Source organism: Anarhichas minor, unplaced genomic scaffold (genome assembly GCF_050575085.1).
Source record: "Anarhichas minor isolate MPS153535 unplaced genomic scaffold, ASM5057508v1 ptg000027l, whole genome shotgun sequence".
NCBI classification, from domain to species: domain Eukaryota; kingdom Metazoa; phylum Chordata; class Actinopteri; order Perciformes; family Anarhichadidae; genus Anarhichas; species Anarhichas minor.
The window spans coordinates 22,210,155-22,232,500 of NW_027466473.1; the positions used below are offsets into that span (position 1 = coordinate 22,210,155).

Below are 22,346 nucleotides of genomic sequence, written 5' to 3' on the forward strand. Positions count from 1 at the left end.
CAGATGATCATATGACATGCACTGTATTGCAGCTAAATTAGCAGTTGTAATGTCATTTGATTCTCCCAATCTAAGCTGAAGAAACTCTCTCCCACCAGTGTTTCTGAAATGGGTGTTTGCTCAAAGCCACAGTCTGTCAGTTGAAGTCCAGGTAGAGCAAAAAAATAAAGTTTGTCAACATTTGTGTTGCTCTTCTAAAGTTTGCAAATGTTATCAGACAGTATTGATCAAATTCTGTTAAGAAGTTATTTAGAGAGTGTTACGATGCTCAAAACCCTTTTTCCATTGTTTAACCGTCGCAACAACAGCAACAAAGTATAGGCTACGAGAGGGTGGAGCTAAGTACCACCAAACGCTCAATAAGACATTTAAAGGCAACCAAAAATGTTACAATTAACTTTCATAAACTGAAAACAAACTGTTAAAGTGTTGAAGTAGTAAGACGAAAACACGGACAACTCCCAGACCGGACAACGCCCTGATAGCGACCTGTCGATCACTGTGTAGCCCCGCCCCTAAAGCATCCCCTGCTTTATGGTTTGTTTGGCTCTAAATGGACCATAATCTACTAAATGAACATCCTGCTGTGTTGAAGAAGACTTGAAACTAGAGATTGAGACCATAAACTCATGTTTACAATGTTTACTGAGGTAATAAATCAAGAGAGAAGTAGAGTCATTTTCTCATAGACTTCAGTACAATAAGGCTTCTTTTGGCTTCACTTTTCAGCATGTGATAATATATCACTCACAGGTGCAATGATAAGTAAGTTTGGTATTTACATTTTGCAGAGAATACTTCCGTACTTTTATTCAAGAGTTTGAATGCACAACTCGTAATGTTTTATTACAACTCTTACCAGAGTAACAGATCTGAACACTTCCACCACTAAAAATAACCAAAACAAACATGGGTGTACCACTAATCTGTCCATCAATTATCAACAACATTCCTGGTTTAATCAATACGAACCCTCTAGATGGAAGAATGTATCACGAGTATCACCAAAGAATGAACCGTTGGAGGTAGATTTTCAGGTTTGGAGATTCCAAGGAGATCTAATGACCTCGTCGAACTCTAATATCTGCTGCTGCACACATACAGTACTAAACAACAATTTACTTTGAAACTATTTTAGTTTAGGGGAGTGCAATTATTCATCATATGGACAATTGTTGGTAAAAAAACAAAACGCAGATATTCTTTAAGATTAAAGCGTCAATTTTACGAGAAAAAAACCCACAATTTGTCACTACAACACTAGAAAACGAACTGTTGGGAAGACGTTACTCCGAATTCATCCATACACACTGACCACCTGTGTCAGTGTGAAGGGGAAACAACACAGAAAAGGTCTGACATATTATGAAGAATTAAGCGATGTGGTTCCTTCACAAAATAACACAATTTGTAGTTTTTTTGTCTCTTATAATCTCGCAAATGTGTGACATTTGTGTGTGCTTTTTTTCTCACACATTTACTACTTTAATCTCTGAGTTTTCTGGGAATATTACCCCCCCCCCTTAACCTCTGTAATTATTTTGACCTACGATAGGACTAATTGACGTCCTTCAACACGTAAAAATCAGCCACTCTGCTTTTCATTCAGAAACACTTTTAAGTTGATCTAATATCTTGTGATGGAGGCTCAGAGAAAAGAGAGAAAAGAGAGAGAGAGAGAGAGACAGAGAGAGAGACAGAGAGAGGACAGAGAGAGAGAGAGACAGAGAGAGACAGAGAGAGAGAGAGAGACAGAGAGAGACAGAGAGAGAGAGAGACAGAGAGAGAGAGAGACAGAGAGAGACAGAGAGAGAGAGAGAGAGAGAGAGAGACAGAGAGAGAGAGAGAGAGAGAGAGACAGAGAGAGAGAGAGAGACAGAGAGAGAGAGACAGAGAGAGACAGAGAGAGACAGAGACAGAGAGAGACAGAGAGAGAGAGAGAGAGAGAGAGAGAGAGAGACAGAGAGAGAGAGAGAGAGAGAGAGAGACAGAGAGAGAGAGAGAGAGAGACAGAGAGAGACAGAGAGAGAGAGAGACAGAGAGAGACAGAGAGAGACAGAGACAGAGAGAGACAGAGAGAGAGAGAGACAGAGAGAGACAGAGAGAGACAGAGACAGAGAGAGACAGAGAGAGAGAGAGACAGAGACAGAGAGAGACAGAGAGAGACAGAGACAGAGAGAGACAGAGAGAGAGAGAGACAGAGAGACTGCCAATTTTCACTGACTTTACAACTTCATGACTCAACTAATTATCAAAAACATATTAGCAGTTATGTATTAGTTTCATTGTGACTCATACTGAAAGACAACAGTGGCTCACAGCAGTACACTCACAGCAGTACACTCATAGTCACACACCAAGAAGTTATCGTCATATGATTGTAAGATGTAGAACAAAATTAGGTTTAGGAATTCAAGTTTAGGGGTTCACTTCCCATTTTAAAACAGTGGTTTTATGACTGTAGGGGATTTGGTTTCATGTATATCACGTGAAACAGATCATTTACTACATCAGGCGTTATCCATCGCAGATAACAACATCTGAGCTAAAGGTCATTTTAGAGAAGCCATAGTCTCCTCCTGCGTCTCACTACACGAGAGAAGTCTGGCGGAAGTTGTCAACTTTCTGAGACGGCTGAAAAACAATGACAGGAAGCAGAATGCAGAAGTCGGCCTATTGGAGGTCTTATCTTAGCAATACATGCGATGATCTTGACACTAAAAAAGGTGTTTGTTCAAGTCAGATTTATGTCATTGTGCTGTTTGAAGGCTGCTTTAGAGAGAGTCATTCATAATCAATCCATTTTTTACTTGATCAATAAATCTCAAGGTGTAACCGTTCTACTGATCTTAAGGGAAGGTGTAAAAAAAGAACATTTCCAACATTTCCATGTGTCTCTGTTGCACATTTTAGGCTTTTTACATGTCATTCAATGCCACAGCAGTATTTATGTTTAAGCAATAAAACCACGTAGTTACTTGAGAAAAAAACATCATGCTTGTTCTTAAAATAGGAACCTAAACTAAGTTTAATATGTACGTAAACAACGTAACAGGAAACACGTAAAAAACATCACAAATTAAACTTAAAGGTGCAAGATCTGAGATTGGGAGCATTTTGATTGCCTCTTAACGGCTCTCAACATGGCGACGTATGAGCCGCCGGCTAACAGCGCTAACAGTGCAAGCTACGCCGAAAATGCTGTGCGGTCGCTGTTATGTTTAGCCTGCAACACCATTTAGTAATCTTTGGTAAAAAACATCTTGGTTGGGCTTAAGATAACTACATGAACTAAGTAAAATAAGTACAAAAACAACATAGCTGGAAAACACATTTAAAAGGTGCCAGATCACGGACTGAGAGCTACGGCGTAAGTGCTGACAGAGCCAACAGTGTTAACGTACAAATCATCTTTTCCTTCGTACGCCAATTACTCAACACAACACTTTTAATACACTGATACCAACGGATGTAGAATAATAACTGAATCATCCATGTAGACATGAATAATTCAGAGTTTCACTCTGGTATCTGGTGTCATGTGAGGTCTTGAGCTGAGGAGAAGAAAGAGTTGGTTGAGACTGATGCAATTGATGCATTTTTGTAGACTTGTGTTTGTGTGTGAAAGTATTTGTGGGTGTGTGTCTGACAGAGATAGGGAGGGAGGAAGGGAGGGAGGAAGTGTGTGAGAGAGAGAGAGAGTAGAACAAGTGGTGATAATTAGTCTGCTGATTTACTGGAAACACCAGAGCTGTCTTTAGTTGTAAGATATCGACCGTCCACCGAAGATTAAACTCTTAATTCAGTTTGGTTAAAGTGAGGTTTGTTACATATGGACTTACAATTCACAGTTCAAAGTTATTTAAAAACAGTGATGTTTGCCTCTGATATGAATCTTGTTTAGTAACCACAGCAACTGTAAATCAAAACAAACTGCAGTTCATTAAACTCTTTGTGCATTTAACACAGATTTACAAGAATCCAACGGAGTTCAATAAATATGAACCATATACAAAAAAAGCTTCCTGCCCATTTCATTTAGATGATCACTTTGACTTTTTTCAATTTGTCTGAAAGCTCAGTTACACATCCAGGTTGGATGGTTTGGATAGGTGGCTGAAGTTTAGGCTCATTTAAAGGTTTAGTTTGGTTTATTACTTTAATATGTCCCATATTATAAAACACAAAACACCTTGGCGTTCATAATGTTCATAACAACAACAAATAAAATAGGAGTAGAACTGCCATTCCCACTCTAATCAACATAGCAGGATGGTCAGCAAGGCGGCCATTTTCATGTATACCGTCATTGCCAGGTCGCAGCAGGCTAACATCTGTATAAACTAAACGAACGTACGGCATGTTGCCATTGCCATCTGAAAGGGCCAGGTTATGTTCAAGATCATCACGTTCAAATGGGAGTTTATGTTTTGACAACGCTGTGAATTATCTCTGCATTGTTAAAGGAGCTGTATTCAACATTCAGAGCATTACCATAACAGCATCAAACAACTATTCTCTATGTAAATAGAGAATGAATGAAGTCGCTCTCCCTCTGTGTGTGTTGTTATCCAAGCTTCTCATTGCTTTGTATACATTACCGCCCCACTGGTTAGCTTGCGGCTGTTGCTCTGCACTGTTCTCGTACGGCGGATACGGCTGATAACGCCCTCCCGACCGCTAGAGTTTTTGCGGAAGCTAAGCACCTACTCTCTCGTCCCCCCCTCAGTTTAACACTGTTAGCTCTGTCAGCACTTTCACCGAAGTTTGCATTGTTAGCGCTGTTAGCTTCTAGCTGCCGGCTCAGGCATTTGTGACGAGTTTTCCTGTAATGTTGTTTTTGTACGTATTTGACAACTTTTTTTGATAAACAAGATGGCGACAGCCAAAACGCCCAACTCGAGGCTTCAAAACGACCACAGTCCACAAACCAGTCACAGTGAGTACATCCACTTATGTGTTGGACAGAGACCTAATTCATGCTAAATTGAATGTTTAATGTAAACAAATTCTGTTTTCCTGTGAAACATTGTTGTACAGAAGTTGCCTAATGTGTGTTTGTGTGTGCAGGTGAGTGTATTGTAAGTTAGGGTGAGACAAACACGTAGATAGAGAAGCGAGAGAGAGAGAGAGAGAGAGAGAGAGAGAGAGAGAGAGAGAGAGAGAGAGAGAGAGAGAGAGTCAGCTGACTTCCCGGAAAGACAGACAAGGTTTCTTAACGGTTAGCTGTTTGGGTTTGTCTTTGTGTGTGACCCTGTTGTGGGCGCCATGCCATCCCGCCAGCGTATCCACCCACTCGACATGTGTGGGTGGTTGGTGTGCATGTGTGTGGGAGAGGGAGGGTTGGAGAGGGTGGATCTGTGCATGGGAGAGAGAGAGAGAGAGAAGAGAAAGAAGAGTCTGCTGATTTACTGGAAAGACCAGAACCCTCTCTCTCTCTCTCGACTGCCACACACTGGCACTGTGGATGGCACAGTGTTTGCAATACAACACCAAGTAGTTAATCCAACAGGTCAAACCAGGCAACAGTTGGATTCTAATCCACCACCAGCCTCATGTGAACTTGAACCTTCCCCACAAAGCAGAAAAAAAACATGTGGTGACGCTGCTTTTTAGACATTATTATCCAATCCGTTGAAGCAGCTTTCCAGATGACCCGAGAGTAGCTGAAAATATTGATATTTTTTAACAGAAACTTAAAAACCCATCTATGCAAGATGCGTTTTAAAATCGTATGGTTTTCATTATTATTGGTTATTATTTCGTCTGATTTTATGCAGTGTCTTATGTGTTTTTATGCTTCGGTTTTAGTATTTATACATATTTTATTTCGCTCTAATTCTACATTTTTACAGTTTTACTGTGATCAATATATTGTATTTTCTGTATTTTCTTAATTATTTTGGTGTGCAGTAGTCTCGTCATCTTCTCTTTATTTCGTCATGTCAATCATTTGCAAAACACTTTGACTTGCATGTAATTTGTTTGAAAGGTGCTCTATAAATGAAACTTGATCGACTGACTGAACCTGAAGACTCAGCCAAAGAAAATACCTTATTTTGAGTGATTCGGATCAAATCATCTTCTTTGCATGACGTCTCCTCCCTAGAGGACTTCCTTCAGCCAAAAATACATAACTGCCATTTGGGTGTTTTCCTGCTTTATCTGAATGCTTTTTCATATTCCGTGAGTGAACTTTACGTAACTCCACATTTGTTTCTTCCTGATGAGCACGAGCTACTGAAATCTTTATCTTGTGTCGTCGCACTTCTGACTGAAGCAATCTGGTGAATTTTGTTCATAAACCATGTGGTGAGGAAGTCTTCGGCCGCTTTCACAGGCCAACATGTAGTCCGTTCGTCTGTTTGTTTGTGTAGTTGTAAACAAACCGAAACAAGCCATCTCGGAATTTAAACTTAAGCAAAAGTACAAATTTTATTCTGATTAAGATGATCCAAACAAACTATGATTTTAAAGCGCCCTTAATGAGTCTAAAAGAGGAACTACATTGGCTCTCAGTGACACCTGATTGTGTATTTTTGTAGAGCATTTGTCCGTCATTGGCTAAAATCTTAAAGCTGATCTCCCTCCTCTTCATGTGAATGTCTGACTACAATACGCCGTAATCTCCAATAAATCCAAATTAAACAGCACAATATGTCGCTTGTAACTTCCCTCCAGAGTGACACGTGCGTTTCATTACAGTAACGCGCCTCCTCGATTCCTTTGCGGGCCTCCTCTCCTCGTGTCTTAGTCCCCGCTCAAAGGAAGATGCGAGCAGAGGAAGGAAGAGACATGAGGAGAGAGGAGTCAAAACAACAAGTTTTCTCGATCAAACCATTCCTCTAATGGGATTTTTTAAATACCTAAAGAGTGAAGCAGTTGTATGCTCCTCCCACAATGTGTAGCTATTGATTGAACACATCTTTATCCTTTCCCTTTTCATTGCCTGTGCAGCTGTTTCTTTCCCTCATTATTCTGAAGAAGACTCGTTGCCCTGAGGAAGACTCGTTACCCTGAGGAAGACTCGTTACCCTAAAGAAGTCAACATGCATCTTAAGATTCCTTGCAGATGCCAGGAGGTTTAATGTTAATGTCTATGAACCTGCTGTAAATATTCAGCCAAATAGCTGCATGAATAAACACGTGAGTGAAAGATGATTGATAGCGGCTCTCTGAAAATTCTGGGCGGATTTGGCAGCTATGATAACTCTAACCCAGCCATGTGTCTTGGCTGAACACCAGGAATTCATGACCGTCTTGTACTCCTGGAAGATGCATGCAATCCTCCAACTGACCCCCATAACTACAGGCTTTATACATGTAAGATGGCACAGCATATCTCAGTGCAAAATGTGATCCGAGTAAGCAGATCCCTGGAAAAGCTGACGGCACTGTAAAGTCCAGGAATGAGCTCCAGCTGTTTCCTTGTTTAACAGATTTGACACTTTGTCTTGTAAGACAGGAAACATTAAAACATCCCAGTCATTTTCTCTTAAAGTGTCTGATGTGTTGAAGCTAATTTTCAGATTAAAAAACAGAAACATATATTGTGTTTTTTTCCATTAAAATAACTTCATAAGATGACACTGTCTGTGTGTGCCCTCCATTTACGGTAAACCGTCTTCTTGCTGCCGAGCCTGTGTCTGCCGTGGGTGCGGTCACAGGTGATGATGGCAAGCGCTCTGAATTGCAAAGTCACGGAAATAAAAACAGCAGCAGAGAACAGGAAGAAGAGCGGCAAAGGCCAAGCATGCAGGCTGCTAGACCTGTTCAAAAACATACCACAGACTTGAATTGATCGGATTCAGAAAAGCACATCCATGTGGTTCTTTGTGCTTCAGTTGTTTTTTGTCTGCTGCTTATCTCGACCTCAGGTTTGTTGTCACGGTTAAGACTGAGAACTTCCATCCTTTAAGTACTTTTTGTTGCGTGTCCTTATTGTTGCTGAAATCACCACACGTCACCTCCATAGCGAATGTAATATCCCCCCCCCCCCTCCAGATCTTCACTGCAAGTTGAAAAAATAAAAGCAAAACACAAAGATGGAGAAGTTTTAAAAAAGCATGGTGGTGAAGCATGAATCACATGTGTTGGAGTCTAAAAACACAAGACAAGTGCAGCGCGAGAGAGAAGCACACGCCGCTTGGGCCTTTAGCATCTGTATGAGACAAAACAGGCTTTTAAATAACTACAATATGAACCCACCCGGACCATTAATAGAAGCTCAAGAGGAAATGGAGAGAGGTGACGTAGGATAGGAGCGAAAAAAGAGAGGTGGACGGGAATTTGTAGTTTGCACTGTGAGCGCTGTGAGCGCCGCCGGCTCAGGCGTCATCGTGTTGTGAGCTGTTTAGAGGCAATCAAAATGCTCCCAATAGGAATTAAATCGGATGTTGCACCTCAAAGTTTTATTTGTGAGGCTTGTGATCGTAGCCCAAATGCAATGTTTTTCCGGAACCTAACTAAAGTTGTTTTGTGTGCTGAACCTAAATGAGTGCTTTTGTTTGAATTCACAACGTTAACCACGTGTTTACTGAGACCATGCGCTGGGCTACCCAATGCGTTAGAAAGTGATGCCAACAGAGTGCCAGTATGTGAGGAGTTGGAATGAGAACGTGTTGGTTTCTTTGTCCTTTCTAGAAAAAACATAATGGTAACGTTCTGTTTGCAGCCCTGCGGCAAAACTGTTACGTGAGAAACTGTGACGGCGCCAATAAAAGCGCCTGACTTTATAAATATACCCCGACATGATGACACTATTGTGTTGGATTTAAGTCACCAGACCCTGAAGTCAAAATTCCCACCTGGGAGCTGATGGGTCATGCAGGGACAAACTGTCAAGATCAAGGGATCCACTCATGCACTTACATATCCCACTCGGGTTATCTTCAGATAAGAGCACCAAACACAAGGTGCAATAAAAGAGCCTGCTGAGTCAAGAGCTGTGCAGTCTCTCTGCAGGCAGAGTGGCCTGCTCTCAACTCCAGGCTTCTTGTAAATCACGTGACTTTTTTTTAGAGAAGGCATTGCCGTGTAGTTACACCATCTGATCAGAGGGTGTTGCTGCTGCCAGTGGATGCTGAGGAGGCATTTCTCAGAAACCAGCCTCGAGGTAGGAAACACAAAATCTGGGTTTTGAACCCCTCCCTGCATGAATCACACACCGGCGGAGCTGCACAGGAGCGACTTGGCACTGGCTTTTGAAGTAAGAAGCCAGTGTAACCACAAGATTTACTTAAACATGTGACATTGTGTTTATTTTTCTCATGAAGATTACTTTTTTCTTCAGGGGAACTAAATCAGGTAGTTTCTACTTGATTAACTGCTTGTTTTGTAGATGAAAATACCGGAGAGGAAAGAAAAAGATTAGATTTGGATCAAATCAAACCTCAGAGAGACAGATCGGTTTGATTCCCTGCATCACCACAGTTTGGATGTGTTAGATAAGTCAGCAGGATGTCAATACTAAACAAATATACGTGACATTGTTGCATTGGTGTGACAGCACTATTGACTCTAGGGGCAAAAAGTCCACCGATTTATTGCACAAATCAATATTTGAATGACGTTATGGTGCTTGTATTATCATTTATGACAAGAAGACACAACACAACATGATGAGAGACTGTCCTATATAAGTAAGACTGCCAACAAGCTATATGCAAGCAAATATGACTTTTGCACAGGACAGTTTTAGCCGGAAACAAACAGGAAACTCTCAAATCTGTGAGTGCAGGGATAGTTGAACTAATACGAGTGCAGACGAGACACTGCAGAACAACAACTTCCAGTGTTCGTCGACTGACGTTTTGAAGCCTCGAGTTTGGCATTTTGGTTCCCATCTCGTTTTTGTGCAACCAAAAGTGACAGAAGAGGGTGGAGCTTAATATAATTGAACGCCGAATTTTTTTGCGATCGGAAATGGTCCAGTTTCATGAAGTAAAAACACGATGTGAAAGGGTTAAAGTTGTAAGACAAAAACACGGACAACTCCCAGACAACATCATTGTAGTGACCTGTCAATCACCGTGTAGCCCCGCCCTAAAGCATCCCCTGCTTTATGGTCTGTTTGACTCTAAATGGACCATAATGTACTAAATGAACATCATGCTGTATTGAAGAAGACTTGAAACTAGAGATTGAGACCATAAACTCATGTTTACAATGTTTACTGAGGTAATAAATCAAGAGAGAAGTAGAGTCATTTTCTCATAGACTTCTATACAACCAGAGGAGTCGCCCCCTGGTGGACATTAGAGAGAATACAGCTTTAAGACACTTCAGCATTGGCTTCACTTTTCAAACCCCGAGATTGGCGCCTGTTTTGATGCCTTGAAACTCAACAATGAACCTGTGGCAGCTTGTTGCCTCGCCATTGTTGGATCTCATCAGATGACTGATGCTAGCTGATAATAGAGGCATTATTAAACACAAAGCACATTTCCATGGAAGTGAGATGAATGCATACCAAAGTCTCAAGCGTCTGCATGGCGTCACACTGACCTGCAAGTCAAAGTGTTTCATGCCACATAATTATCTTTTTGTCATCTTTGATTGTTAATGGAAGGTCTCTTTTCTTTTTTATTGGAGTAAAGGTTGTGCCAGTTGATGGTATGAGGAAGTCAGTCTATATTTTTGATATCCTGTAACACTGCGATACATGTTTGTTCAGCACAAACATTCCCGTGATGGGGTTATGTAAAAAAAGGTCTCTCGAGGCTGGCTGAGTTCAAAGTTGATCAAGTGTCACTGCCCCGGTTAAGAAGATTCATTTCCTGTTTTTACAGTAGGACTCTAGAGGGTGATTACTGATTTGTTTTAAAAAGGTTACGTCTCTACGGTGAACTGTCGAGGTCTACTCTGTTTCACACACGTGCAAATTCCAAACACGTGTTTTCAGGTCAGAAGACAAGTTAAGTTTCAGGGTGAGTAAATAAGAAATGAGTCAAGCAGCTCGTGAGTCATTAAACACCATTAGCAGAGAGTAAGCACCAGGTCAACTTCATGTAGGTCATATTTAAGGTGTTGATGCCATCTAGTGGTTATTTAAGGAGCTGAGTTTAACTAAAGCTGTGCTGTAGCTGTACTGACATCTGGTGTTCATTTATCAAATCTGATGTTTTGACAACAGCCTGCAGTTTTAGGCAGCACAAGAGAGAGGTGGTACGAAAACAATCATTTATTCTAATAAATGAGACAATTCCACAGTAAAACAAATGCATAAAAATATTTTTAAAACACAAAGAGAAAGATTAAATGTAAACAAGTACCTGTGTGCCAAAGTCTCAAAAGTCATTGCCGGGGTGTTGAACTATTGAAGTGTTTAAGTGCTCAGATTTTTACTTAAAGGGACAGTTCACCCCTAAATCAAAAATACACATCGGTCCTCTTACCTGTCGTGCTATCTGTCAATCAAGGTTGTTTTGGTGTGAGTTTCCTGGTGTTGATGGAGATTTCAGCAGTAGAGATTTCTTCCTTCTCTCCAACGTAATGGGACTGAAACGCACTCGGCTTGTGAGGCTCAAAGCGCCAAAAACAAACCATTTGAAAAACTCAAACTGCCAAAAAAGTTATGACGGTGGAAAGCTCCCCATGAACTTTAGATTTACCAAAAGGATTCTCTCATTATTAGACTTAATTTCATATATATATATATAGTTTTAAAATAATAGTTTAATAAAAATAATAATATACATAAATACTATCAATAATAATAACCATAATAATAGTGATAATATTAATGATAATCATTGTGAAGATTAAGAAGTAGCAGAAAATTTAAACACTCAATTATAGTAAAAGTAGTAGTACTTGAGTAAATGTACTGACTTTCCAACACTGGATTTAAGATGTAAGTAGTATTTCAAAGTTGCAGCTGGTCCCAGTACCTAAGTACATCTACTTATGTACTGTACTCAAGTACAAATGTTAAGGTTAACTTGAGTATTTCCACTTTATGCAACTTAATACCGCTACAATGTAGAGGCACATGTTATACTTTTTACTGCACAATATTTACTTGAATACTTTAGTTACTTGACAGATTGATATTTTACAAACAAAACATATAATTACTTAATAAAAAATATGTATATGAAACTACTACTTTCACATTAATTCATCATGAATAATAACCCAAGAATATAATATAGTGACACATGCAGGTGCCATTGTTCTGCATTAGGAGTACTTTTACTTTGTATTGCTGATGATGTCATTTTCAGTGCAGGATCTTTACTTGGAATGGAGTATTTTTATGTTGTACTATTACTGCTTTTACAACTTTTACTAGTAGCCTACCACCCATCCACCTTTGTTTATTAGTTTAAACTATGAACACAATGAAGTGCTCAGATTCTTTAAGCAAGTTTAAAAACAACGCTGATTTCATCTTTAACATTATGTTGTGAGTAAATAATACAATAACATTTTAAATATATTAGAGTAGAGGCATAAAGTAGCACAAGTAAATACCAAAGTACAAGGAGTCTGAATGTACTTTCCACCACTGTTTTTTGGATAACGTGCAAATTACAGCTTTCAGAAAAGTTCTGCTGAGAAAAACATACGAAGTACAGCAAAAGTTAAAGAGACTCAACAAAAAGACTAACAAATGGAATAATATTTGTTCTTATGAATACTGCACCTCACACTGGTATGCACAAACTGTTCCATTAAAGATGCTAAAGATAGTTTTGTAAATAAATGTGCAGTGGCCGTTTGTTGGAAATATATAAATCAAACTTAAATCAAAGTGCCACATCGTGAGTATGTGGTTTAGGCATAGGAGTCAAATGTACTTGTAATTCATGTTTCTTATGATTTATTTTGCAAAAAACAAGCGAGCAACCAAAGAAAGAAGAAATAGATCATTCCTATACATCACTGCCTGGTTCTGGTAAAAAAGACAAAAAAACAGGCGTTGCATGCTGGTCCTATACCTGCCTACTCACATATATAACCGCAGGTGCTCACAATGTTACCCAGTTCATAAATAAACAAACCAGAAAACTAAATACTAAACTAAATATTTAAACGAAATAATAACTAACAAAAGAAAAATCTATCAAAAATCTCATCTAAAAAAAAGCAAACATCTAGAATAATTCAACAATAAATAACTAACAACAAATAAATATGAACAATCACTGAGGATGTAAGACACTTGCATACATGTTGCGCATGCGCACAACGCGTTTGGCGACCTCTAGCGGCTGATCGTGATGCAGCGTTTGTTCACTTCTAGAACAACTGCGCAGACGTTGGTAGAAGGACTGGCCTGGGAGCAGCCATTAAAACATAACGTGGAAATATTCATACTGTGTTTGAGTATATTATGATTATACATGTTAACATTCAGACCATATTAAAGCTATGTATAAAATACGCAACTGCTATTTTAGAAAACGAAACATATGCAATAAATAAAAATGTGCGCACTATTTAACAATGGTAAATGTACATGATGACGAAATACATAAAGAAGCACTAAAGAGATGTTTGTAAAGAGAAAGAGAAAGAAAAGAAAAAGAAAAGAGATGATTAGCCAGAAAATGATGTCATGGTTGGAATTAAATGTCGTTTGCGCACTTTCACTCAGTCATTTCTCACAAGATTGAGTTTATAATAGAGAAAAAGCTCAATAAATGTACTTATGTAAGGAGTCTCCATTCTGTCAATGAAGAGTCATTCAAATCACATTCCATGAGGTCATCTCTTTCTTTTTTGTTATATAACTCCAACTAATACAGGGCGTAACTCTGCAATTTAAAACCAACATTAAAGAGAAAAACTCACCTTCATTTGAGCAGCAGTCACATTATTCCACACGGAGGTGATGATCTGAAGTAAAATCCATCTGTAAACGTTGTACACGTCGGAGGAACCGAACAAAGACGCAAACGGCTGGTTCTTCAGTGCGTAGTTTCACTTTTACTTCAGTGATCCCTTCAGGGTCAATCCACAGCTGCTGACGTCCAGCAGGCCTGAGATCAGTTTCACCAGCAGCTGCTTCACTTCACGGTGGAAGGAGCAACAGAAGAACAAGAAAACACGTTTTTTCTTCTTCTTTTTGTATGTTAAAGCTTCCTGTTTGGTTTGAATTGAATGTGAAATTACTTAAAGTTTTCCACGGAAACAGCTGACACGTCATTGCGGTGCTGCCCCTCAACACTGCAGCTCTTTTATCCACGTGAGCTTCATTTCTGTTGAAAAGTTCAGAACTGGTTCAAAAGTGAAAGTATTTTTTAATCCACTACTTCACCAGGATTTGTACAAGTGATTTCATTTTTTCATCCATCATTTTATTGTGCTGACAGTTGAGATATTAAACATTGCGATATATTGGATATTTTTGTAACCTATTTTTACTTACACTTTATTATTACAGCAATAAAAAATAAGTAAATTAATAAAAAATGTATTAAGCAACTAAGTAACTAACTAAATAAATGGATAAATAGATTTATGAATTAATAAAAATTACAATAATAATAACAATAACAATAATAACAACACGGAGGCTCCGTGGTCTGCACCAAGATGGCAACAACTTTATTCCCGCAACCCTTTTCCACCTTTTCCGTTTTAGCCTTCACAATAAAAGCCCGGATCACATACCAATGGAACAATGCTTCTTCCTATGGAACCAAAAGTAACTTCACTAAAAAACTAAACAAAATAGCTTACATTATCGTTGATTCAAACAACTCAGAGCAGATTTAATTCATACTTTGATGTCATTTCATGTTGCACGTTTTCCTTTTTCCTGTTCATTATTTTGAATTAAGACTCCATGTTGATTTCTGCTGAACTTTATCACTGAAGATTGAAAAATCCGTCCACAACTCATGCAGACTTAATACTACTCACTGTCACAACAACACATGCCCTCCCTTAATTATCTCCCTCAAAATGTAACTAAAAACTATTAATGGAGGTTACAGTCCAGAATTCTGTCTCACTGGTGCCGTTATACACTGAAATAGATTAATCAGGATTAGTTATGGTTTTTTAAGAGGTCATGGCTGTTGTTGGTGTTTGGTTTGGTTAGTAGTAGTTTTAGGGTAAACTTACATTAAACGGTAAAACGCATTTAGCATTTTTATGTGGTTGATTAATGATCCACAGACATGAAGAGGGTGGAAACCGCTCATTTAGAGCACAAACAATGGTTCTCTATTGTAAGAGAATCATTTTTATCATAAGCAAAGCCTTTCAGCACTGCCTCAATCACCCAAACCATAATAAAACACAACATGATATTATTTATTTTTGACTGATTTTGTCGCACTAGTGCATCATATTCATGTTTCCATCAAAAGTTTGTGCAACATATCAGCTGAGACAATTGTATGACCTCATGGAAACTAGCTGAAGCTGAGTTAATTTTCCTCACCTCATGCATTGCAGGGTCGACTTCCTGCTTGACGCTTGCCCCGCCCACCCACGTGATGTCACACCAATGAGGGCGTGCACTGTGTATAAACCCTGTGCAGTTACGTATAATCTAATGTCCCAATCGCTCTTAATTCACCGATTGATGATCGAATCCAGATATTTTTTTTGCATTATGTGTTTTCACAATGAGAATAAGCTGTTCTCGTTAGTCCTGCTTCACCTAGCCAAGTCTTTGTGTCTCATTTCATCTGGTTCATCTGGTTCTTTCATCCGGAATTTAGCATATATTAATTAATTCAATTCGAGTCATTTATATATAATTAAAAAATACAATTTTTAACAAACAAAACTTATCCCCTCAATCTTAAAAAAATATATATAATAAGTAATATAAAACATAAAGAGTCTCACATTTGTTGTGTCAAACATTCAATTTATTTAAAAAAATGGGCGTGCTTCACAATAAGTTAAGTGGGCGACAGTATGGGACATTTAAAAAACAATAAATATCATACAGAATTTCACACATCTTTACAAGCAAACAAGTGAGTAAAATGCTTCAAAAATCATAACCTGATGCTACAACTTGCTTTCTTTACTCTGATAATCAGCCGCGCTCTCTTCTTTTTCTGCTTCCTTTTCTTTTCTTCCTCTCCTCCTGTTTGGACAATGAGACGACATTTAGTAACAGAGTAACAGCAGAGACAGTAAAGGTCAACAAAATAAATGATTAAGCCCTTTAATAACAAAATAAAACAAACAGGAAGTATAAATGGTAACCAGCAAACAACGTTTGTCTGTTCTCTGTTTGTTATACATTTTTAGTTTTTTCTTTCAAACTTTATTTATTGCCTTTCCAGACAAATAACATGTAACAGCTGTGTCCCGATTTCCAAATTAGGATTTAAGTATTTACAAAAGAAGACTTTATAAATAAAAATATTTTATTATTTTATAAAAAATTGAATCATACATATTTTTATAAAATAATAAAAATGTTTTGTTATTTTTATAAAATTATATCTATATATCTATATATATATATACGTAAAGTCTGAAACATTGTCCAGTAAACAAACATAATGTCAACAGTGTAAACTCACCTGCGTATCTGCTGCATTTGTGAAACAGTCTCTGGTAAAGCCTTCCCAAAAGTGTCTGGCAGCACGAAACACAAGACGGAGCCACAAATGGCGAGACCTCCCATCAATATGTATGGGAGCGCCTTGTAGTATTGTCCTGCAAAAAAAACATGCAAAATATCCTTTGAGTAATAGCTGAGTGCAATTTTTGATAAGAAAAACAAACAAACAAACATAGTAACTACGCTTTTTGTACAATGATTGTTAACAGAAATAAGACACTTCAAAACGCATGAGACTCAATAAATCTGCTGGTTATTTTCTGGATTAATCAATCAGTTGTTAAGTTTATGAAATATAAAAAAATTGAAACATTCAATAAGAGGCCAAGGTCGTGCCTTCAGTTTAAATCTCTAATTTTCTGTCATACAAGACAAAGTAAAACAGCTTATTGTCAGATTTGAGAAGCTGGAACCAGACAATCTTTGGCAGTTTTGCTTGAAAATGAAATATATATATATATATATATATATATAGATTTCGCCATGTTGTTTTTTGGCAACCAATGAACAGAAGTGACCATATTTGGACTGTGGAGGAGTGATGTAGAGACACCGTATACGTCTCTGGTAGAGACCTGTCAATCACAGTAGCCCCGCCCTAAAGCATCCCCTGCTTTATGGTCTGTTTGACTCTAAATGGACCATAATTTACTAAATGAACATCATGCTGAATTGAAGAAGACTTGAAACTAGAGATTGAGACCATAAACTCATGTTTACAATGTTTACTGAGGTAATAAATCAAGAGAGAAGTAGAGTCATTTTCTCATAGACTTCTATACAACCAGAGGAGTCGCCCCCTGGTGGACACTAGAGAGAATGCACGTTTTTAGACACTTCCGCATCTGCGCCTGTTTGGGTCAGAGAAATGAAAAACTAAATATACTGACCCAGATAAATGATAAAGGGGGCGATGATGGTTCCAATGCGAGAAGCCATGGAGCAACAACCCATTGCTGTGTTTCTGACAACAGTGGGGAAGAGCTCTGACGTGTAGGTGTACACCACACAAAACGCTGACGTCATGCAGAACTTTCCCAAAATCTCAAGCACCACGGGAACACTCTGTATATCTAAGGACATAAAAACAAAAAAAACACAGTTAAGAGCTTTACACCCGAGGGACGCGACGAATAAACAATCTGAAAATGCAAAAAACTTGCGTGCAAATATTTGACTATGTTTATAGCTGTGTATATGCAGTATATATATATATATATATATGTGTTTCGATATACTCTAGATATACCGTATGTTTTTTGTTCATTGTTTGTTTCACAGACAGAGATTGCAAGCATTACCTGTTGGGATGAGGTGAACACAGAGGATAAAAACGCCTCCAAAGAAGAGTGTAGAAGACATGCAGAAGTGCCTGGAGCAGTACTTGAGAAGTCCCAAGGCAATTATGTAAGCCGGCACTTCGACCACAGCCGACAAGAAGCAGCTTAGGTAAGGATCGCTGTGCATGTTTGAAGTGTTGAGGACTAAAGCATAGTAGCCAACGGTGACCATGATCCTGCAGAGACATTCAAAACGACAACTTGAATACACACAAACATTACTCTCTTGTATAACCAACACTCTTGGACATGCGTTGAGTAAAGTGATTGATTTATACGCTTTTAACACATTTTTATGTCGTGAGGAAATTGTCCACGTACCACAGAAGTGAACACAGTACTGTAACAGAGAACATATTGCAGCTGCTCACGATAACCGAAATGTTGTATTTCTTGTCTTTCATAGCCAGTGCTTTGTGGATCTGGCGGAAAAAAAAGAAGAAGAAACAATTAACAATGAATTAAAATGTGAAAAGTTCCAAAAACAACCTCCCACACAAACATAGAGACCGTTTCATTGCCGTTCTCTTTCCAGGGCAACAGCTTACGACCCCGTTTTCTTCCTGTTTGCTGAGTGACTGCACACTATAACATGTTTTTTAAGTTATAAACTAAATAACATGACTGTACTGTGATGAAACACATAAATGCTGGTGTTAATATTGACATTTTGTACCATTTTATACCCCAAATTGGCATTTCATGGTTGAAAATTACTTAAAACACCATCTACTGTTTAAAATGAGCCCTAAACTTTCAAGGCCAATTTCAAGGTTTAGTTTGATTTTGACATTTTAGGACCTCTGAGGCATTTGCAGTTTATGTTTATCACGTGTTAATTATCAAAACGAGCTACCTCAGCTTGTGTAAAAATGGCTTCTGGAGCCTCGATGTTATTACTCTTGGCAGCGTCTCTCAGTATGACCTCAGCCTCCTTCACTCTTCCCTGATAGAGCAGCCAGCGAGGAGACTCTGGGACCAACCTGTAGTGGTAAACCACAGGGATACAACCATATCAGCAAGACAAAGTGCACTAAACCAAACAAGTCTGTGGTCCTTAACCATGACCCTAAGGGGGGGCTGGTCACACCAGCATTTATTGTAACAAATTGTTGACCAAAAAGCAAATGCAAACTATGTTAATCTGACTGATTAGACCTCTTCTCAGGACTTTGTGAGTGCGTATACTGTTAGCTTTGTTGAAATTAAACCATAAATATTTGTGACCAAATAAATGCCCCTCAAAGCTCTGAGCATTTAAGTCTAATCAGCCAGAACAAGGTGAGTAATGGAGTTTGTAAGGACATGCATTTGCCAAACCAACGATATCAGCTTTGACCTGAGGTCCTTTTATTGCCTCCTTCTGTCACACAAAGCCCGAACGGGTTCATTACTATTTCCTTCGGCCGAAGTGCAGGAAACGCCCACTACAACTACGGTTGGTGATAAACGACAAACCCCACAAAGGTTTAGAGATTAATGCTGAATTGGAAGTATTTTAAAACAGTATTTTTGGGGTTTCATAAGAGAGAAGGCTTCAGTTGTGATGATTATGTCGTTTGTTTGGCAAATGCACGTCTGGTTAACTTCTCCACCTCAGATGAAGAGGTCTTTCTTTGGGTAGCCTTCTTTACTGGGCTACCAAAATATAAATTACTCCACAAATACTGCAGTATGGATTCACAACGACGTATAAGGGGCTGTTTAGGTTAAAAAAAAGAAATCATAATTTTAGAGCTGGGGAGATGGAAATCTTACATTTACAAGAAAAAAACTTGAAGTGACTCAGTAATGAGAAAAAAACAAAAGGTTCAAGGTTATAAAGTCATAAATTCTTGAGAAAAGCCGCGGTTATGCCAGCTGTCTGAATGTTGTTGCTCCTAAAGCAATGTTATTACGATAAGGATGAACTCTAAGCTAGGCGAAGGTCTTCCTGTTCTTTCATGAACATAAATAAATACTAATATTGGAGAAGTTAGAGTAAAGTGGAGACAAACAACCTCCATCTTTGACTACGCAAAAGCGTTCTTTCTTGAAACAACATTCTGGAAAAGCACCAAGTTTCTACTTGGTTTCTTTCCAGTATGAATAGTTTTATACATCATTTAAGCGATGTAAAGCTTACTGTGAAATACAATATATGAATATTCTTACCACCATAGAGGGATGTACATCAGGTCAGAGGCAGCAATGGCAATCAGTAGCGTGCGCCAGTCACGGAGAAAGTAAGCCGCTGCTGGCAATGCCATGTAACCCAAAGCCGAGCCCATAAAAATGCCGAGGGAGCAGAAGAACACTCTGGCTTTTGGGCTTATAATTTCTGTACCTGTGGGTGTCAAACATTATATGAAAAATGGTCAATGCAAACCTGAGAAACATTGTTTTAGTCAGTTCTGTTCGGGGAAATGTTAATTAAGGTATCACCTTCCAGTTCAGAGTGGCCATTATGACATTCACGAGCCTAAACACATCAAGCATTGCATGATCAAAAGCCTCACCCATCACAAAGGCAATGGTATAGTTGGAATATCCCCCGGCACCAACGAAGAAGAAAATGAAGGTGAAGATCTCCCAACTCGGGGAGAATATCTGTGCTGTGATTGACACACTTTGAAGAAGCATCGTGAGAAAGAGTGCTGGCCTCCTTCCATACCTGTGTAAGAAATACAGATTATAGTTACTTTAATCCCTAACTGTAGAATTGGACTGTTATTTTACACAATGCTGGGTACAGTACAGACCTGTCAGATATCTGGCCTGAGAGAAACCCTCCCACTAGAACACCAACGTAATGGAGAGACGTGGCCAGTGGAGATTTGTATGCATTCTCACAGACCAAGTCCCACTGTGAAATAAACACATTTTCTCACTCTTCAGTTAAAGCTATAATGACATTGTAAAGATGAGAAACATCTCATGTGGACTTTTGCTTTGGTATTAATAAAGTGAAACCTGTGATCACTTTTTAAAAGCTTACTTACTAATTTCGTTATTCAGAGCAAATCTTTGACTGACGAACAGCCTCCACACGGCTCTCAACACTAGGACTGTTCAATGGGATTGGACCTTTTTTAAAGTTTGTACAAGGAACTTTTATTTTGTGTTGATTTTTTGTGTGGACGAAAGTGGTAGTGTTTCTGAGCACCAGAGTCCCTTTAGACAACCTCTCATTCTACTGCAGCAGGGTCTGACAGTCTGCTCCTCTCAGTACTGGTTCTGGTTCTCCCGTTGCCTCCCTTCCCTCCAGCGGGTCCAGCAATACGTCCTGGGTCTCCAGCAGCGTGGTGTCGGCTCCCAGAGAGGAGAAGCTCTGCTCCTGGAGGAGGAGGAGGAGGAGGAGGAGGAGGAGGAGGAGGAGGAGGAGGAGGAGGAGACGCTGCTGCTGCTGCCAGGAGCTGAGCTCTCCTCCTCCCTCCGGAGCTCCGACTGCAGGTCCAAGGCTGCAGGAGAAGCCGGATCTGGGTCTGTTCACGGTGGACCGGTCTCTGCTGGAGGATCTGGGTCTGTCCACGGTGGACCGGTCTCTGCTGGAGTCTGAGCTGGAGGAGGTTCTGGTGAACCTGAATGATGTCATCTGGTTTCACCAGAATCAGACCCGGTGGCTCCGATGACGAGCATTAAGAATAACTCTATAGAAACAGACCATTTTCTCTCTGATGGTCTCGTTTACTGATGGAGGTCTTATTGAGGATCAGGACTACACTGAGACTGGTTCACAGTAACTTTAACTTGATCTACCACAGAAATACTAAAAACAAATTAGTAAAATGGGTTCATTTGTTCATGTTTAGCATGACCCTAAGATTCTAAATGAAATCGTGAGATACTGAAAGATTCACAACACTAAAATCCAGTTCATTCTCTGCTCAGGTCGACATTACTCCAATATATCTTTATATAGCAAATTGTTGTTTGCTGCTTTATTAATACTCTGAATTTCGAATTTAGCACCTTTGATTAATACAATATAAGAATAGCAACATCCACAATGTTGTACTAAAAGTAACAGCAGCAGTGGCGACACTTACCGTACTATCAACCTTGTTATTACTAGCAGCAGAGTTATCAGTGGTTTAGTGTTAGTAATAGTGTCAACAGATACTTTTGTATTAGTATTATTGTACTATTACTCCTTGAAGTAATAGTAACCACTAGTGTTTGTAACTTTAAAAGTCACTCAGGTTCTGCCATTTAGTGATGTTTAATCTCCATTGAGTAAACACTCAAACTGTAACTGTTGTCTTCATTGATCAGAATGTTCTTTTAGATGTAACTGGTCTCACGTATCTCTGAACATCGTGTGCAGACATTGCAAAAGAAGAACTCGCCCCCCAAACGAATGTAGTTTATGTCTGACAGGCTGTTATCTCAGCCTGATATTTGTGAGACCTCCGAACCATCGGTGGGGGAAAGAACTCTGAGTGTCTGTTCAGTAAAATACTGAAATACATTTGGAAGTT

At 39.1% G+C, this 22,346-nt stretch overlaps 1 protein-coding gene, 1 long non-coding RNA gene and 1 pseudogene across 4 annotated transcripts in view; 1 reads left to right on the plus strand and 2 right to left on the minus strand.

The window, feature by feature from the left end:
- Positions 1 to 14,190, minus strand: part of acsl6 (acyl-CoA synthetase long chain family member 6) — a 74,127-nt gene extending 59,937 nt beyond the window's left edge. For both annotated transcript variants that reach the window (XM_076101897.1, XM_076101898.1), the window contains exon 1: positions 13,801 to 14,190. The gene's annotated coding sequence lies outside the window, so the exon portion shown is untranslated. The remainder of the gene's footprint in view (positions 1 to 13,800) is intronic.
- Positions 8,970 to 21,202, plus strand: LOC142960202 (uncharacterized). 2 transcript variants are annotated; one of them, XR_012956294.1, is made up of 3 exons: positions 8,970 to 9,115; positions 17,828 to 17,995; positions 18,293 to 21,202. It is a non-coding gene; the product is annotated as an uncharacterized LOC142960202 (long non-coding RNA). The 2 variants fall into 2 exon arrangements; XR_012956295.1 differs by lacking the exon at positions 8,970 to 9,115 and adding an exon at positions 12,038 to 14,194.
- The window catches only part of LOC142960198 (solute carrier family 22 member 4-like), a 7,273-nt pseudogene continuing 908 nt past the window's right edge, over positions 15,982 to 22,346 (minus strand).